Source organism: Physeter macrocephalus, chromosome 2 (genome assembly GCF_002837175.3).
Source record: "Physeter macrocephalus isolate SW-GA chromosome 2, ASM283717v5, whole genome shotgun sequence".
Taxonomy (NCBI): domain Eukaryota; kingdom Metazoa; phylum Chordata; class Mammalia; order Artiodactyla; family Physeteridae; genus Physeter; species Physeter macrocephalus.
This window is the reverse complement of record NC_041215.1, coordinates 27,770,434-27,774,849: the sequence shown is the minus strand read 5'-3', so window position 1 is coordinate 27,774,849 and position 4,416 is coordinate 27,770,434.

Sequence of the window (4,416 nt, the reverse complement as noted above, 5' to 3'; positions counted from 1 at the left end):
GGAATCTGTATGTCCAACATTAGTAGTTAATGCTAGTTTTCTAGAGTGGTTAATCAGTTTGCACTGCCATTAGTAGTGAATGAAAATACCATTGCTACAGATTCTTACTGCTTTCCACCGTAGCTGAGCTCTAGCACAGCCCAGAAGTTACCCACCTGCTTCTGGCCAGCACTGGCTATCACTGCTGTGTTCCTACCTCACGTGAGTGGTAATGCAGGCCATGGTCCATCCAGGATAATAAGACCTGCTCTCTTCCAACATATAGCACATCTGTGGCATCTGGCCCTCTTCCACTCTAGGCTGCAATTTCCCTTACACATAAAGATGCTTCTAGCTTCCACTTATACCTGAATTTTTAGTGATAAAATCTAAGGTGACTCTCAGTCACCCCCTCAATTCTGCCGTTTCTCCAGGCTTGGGTTTAGGGCAGGATCTAGCATCCCATGCCTACTTTCCTTCTGGTTCTTCACCTGGTACTTGCTGCATTGTTGTGTTATATTAGTGTAACCATGTTCTTCTCCATTTTACAGTCATCTGTATCATGTTCAAGGCCAGGCCTTCCATGCCACTATTCTTAGCTTACAGATCAGGGTTTGGACACAGAGTAGACCTTGACATATTTGTTCAGTGAATGAGAAGAATGGAGTTGAGAGAAATGAAGTGACTCATCCAAACTTATATAGAGGCAGAACCAGGGCTAGAACATAAGTTTCTTAATGCTAGCTCAGTGCCCTTTATACTGTACACTTCTGCTTCTGGTTCAGCTCATTTCAATTTAACTTAATGCAATTCAATATATTCAGTAATGTAAGGCAATCTGCCAGGTACTGTCAGATACATAATATGACATTCCCTTTATCCCCTAAGGGAGCTCGCAGAATGTTTCAATAATATGCAAATTACACTTTAGTAAATTACATATACATTTATAACAACAATCAGATTAGATATAATAAAAGTTGCCTGAAGAAGTATACTTACAAATGTCACCTTTAGCTAACATGCATTTTTTAAAAAAACTAAAATGGAACATACATATCATTTCTGACTCAGAGCAAGTCATCTTGAAATGACAACATGTATCAAATCAACTTTATAAGTACATACTTTGCACCATTTTCCACTAATTCTTTTAAGCATGAAATAACTTTATATTTGAATATTCTATTTATGAGTAAAAACTGATATATCAAGATTTGGGAAATGAAGATCCAAGTTTTTTACATGTATTTTTCTTTTGCTTTATAAAACAAATGTTTTTAAGGTATAATTTACATATAGCAAAATGCACACATTTTAAATATATACTTTGTTGAGTTTGACATACCAATATACTCATGTAAACACTGTTTTGCAATCAACTACCACTGCCCTCCACTCCAGGCAACCACAGAGGTAATTTCTTTCACTTTAGATTACTTTGGCTAGTTTCATAACTTCATATACATACAATTATACAGGATGGATTCATCTATACCTGGCTTCTTTTGCTCTGTGTGATGTTTTTAAGATTTGTCGAAGATGTTGCATGCATCGGTAGTTTGTTCCTTTTTACTGCTGAGCGGTACACCATTGTAAGATATACCACAATTCAATGTATTGACCAGTTGATGGGCATTTTTTTGCTTGTTTGTCCAAATTGGGGTTATCATGGATAAAACTGCTGTAGATATTTGAGTACAAGTCATTGTGTATACATATGATTTGATTTCTCCTGGGTAAACCAAGGAATGGCCTCTTTCAGTCATATGGTAGGTCTACGCTTACCTTTCTAAGATACTAGCAAACTGTTTTCCAGAGACCTTGTGCCAGTTGACATTTCCATCAGCAGTGGATGAGAATTCTAGTTGTTCTATATCCTTGCTTTTGTTTGGTAGTCTTGAGAGTGGTCTCGCCTGTTCTCAGAGACTGACAGTAATTTTCATATTGGCTAGATGATATCAGGAGAGGGACAAAATGATATGAGCTTGGTGATAAAGAAGCAGGCTTTGTGATTCACGAACACAATAGCTTCTCACCCAAGTTTGAGCATAGGAGGAGAAACACAACAGAATTGACCAATGGTTCCAAACACTCCAAAAAACAGTATTTAGACAAAATTTCTCTTGGTCAGTGTTGCAGTGAGAAGAAGATCAATATAGTGCATTTTTTATGAATTTAATTTTAAAGCTAGGTGCTTTATTCTGACATTGTGTTATTCCTTTAACTTTTTTAATTGAAGTATAATCAACAATTTTGTGTTAGTTTCAAGTGTACAGCAAAGTAATTCAGTTACACACAGACACACACACACACACACACACACACACACACATATTCTCTTTCAGATTCTTTTCCATTATAGGTTGTTACAAAATATTGAGTATAGTTCCCTGTGTCATATAGTAGATCCTTGATGTTTACGCATTTTATATATAGTAGTGTATATATGCTAATCCCAAACTCCTAATTTGTCCTGCTCCCACCACCCAGCTATCCCCTTTGGTAACCATGAGTTTGCTTCTAGGACTGTTCTTCGTTGCGGAGCACAGGCTCCGGACGCGCAGGCTCAGCGGCCATGGCTCACGGGCCCAGCCGCTCCGCGGCATGTGGGATCTTCCCGGACCGGGGCACGAACCCGTGTCCCCCGCATCGGCAGGCGGACTGTCAATCACTGCGCCACCAGGGAAGCCCCTTTTCTTCCTTTTTGATATTAACATTTTCTCTTTTTTTCACAAAGGGGATAGATGATATATGATAGTTTTTCTTATTTTTATTCTTCACTTTTCATAAATCCCTTAACTTGGCATGAGTAAAAGATGGCCTCACTAATTAAGTAAGCCCAAACAGAAGTACTTTTGGAATTTTACTCTTTTATGAAACCCATATTCTGGGAAGTCCTGACGTAGGCATTCCATGGAGGCTCTGTGCAACTGCTCTACTGTTCAAGCTCAGAATGAAATTCTGACTCCTTATCAAGTTTAAATAGCTTAGGACCATAAAATATTTAAGCTGGAAAGGGACCTTAGAAATTATCAAATCCAAATAGCTTCATTTTTAGATGAGGTAACTGAGATCCAAATTAAAGAAGCATCTTGCCATTTAGCTTCTTTTGGCAGTTTTATGAGTAGAACTGACATGGTGTTTTTTTGGTTGTTTATGTTTCACTCTGTCCTGTTTGTCTCTACCTAATTCTCCATTATGGTTGATGCATATCAGAACACTAAAGCACATGTTACCATTTCCCTGTCTCCATTATAATGTTAAACTTTCATCAGTATGATCCTCCTGATGAGCTCTAGCATTTTTGGTAGCATTAAAGCATGTGTAAAACAGACATCCGTTCTCTTGGGGGGAATCAGCTGTAAAGGTAACAGTAGCCAAGGTGAAAAAATAAGTTTCGGGTTTTTTGGTCAAAGTCGTTAGACATCTGTTTTGGAAAAGAAATTGGAAAAGAGGGTTTTTTGATATATCGCTGTTTGACTGGCTCTATCCCGGCCAAACACATGCTTTTGTACAGCTGATCTCTCCACTTGAAGTTTTCTTGTTTTGTTTTGCTTTGCATCAATCAACGTTTCAAATAAAGCATGATGTGGCTAAGAAGAGTGTGGATTCCTTCTCTGGCTCACTTCCTTCCAGGATTCTCCACTCTTTTCAGTGTTCACAGGTTTCCTAGCTTCACTTTTCTGGTTCCCTAGTCAGAATGCAGAGAGGTTTACATGTGACTCACTGGAGTCATTGTTCTTGCAAAGTAGAGGACGCTTAGCATCCAATGAAAAGCTGTAGGGATGAGAAATTACTTGTGTTGTTTTGTCTGCCATCCTTACACTCCTCCCAGCTCCCCAACTGTCTGCTCTTGTTTACTCTCGAGTAATTTCATGTAGTTGTTTTGATATTAAGTCCAGCTTTTTATAGTTGTTTTATGCAGTGAGTAGCAGCCATTCTGCATTTCTTAATCCATCATACTTGGATGTGGAAGTATCTGTGCTGATTTGATTTTTAAAAATATTTATTTATTTTTATTGGACTATAGTTGATTTACAATGTCGTATAACAACAGTTTCAGGTGTACAGAAAAGTGATTCAGTTATTCTTATATATGCGCTGATTTGATTTTTAACATTTTATTTGGTTCAAAGGAGCAATAACTTGAGATAGCCTGTTTCTCTCTATTTGTTTTATCAGCATATTCCCAAGAAACTTAAGGAAGTGTATAAATATTCAAATATCCAGATTTGGGGGAAAGATCTTGACATATATATATGTGTGTGTGAATATACACACGGTCCTTAATCAGAAGTTCGTTTAATAGTTATCAATTCTCTGTCAATACCTACTAATCTTTTCAATATCTTAAATAGAATATATTGTAGTACAGAATTTATTTATTTATTTTTATTTTATTTATTTGTTTTGGCCATGCCGTGTGGCATGTGG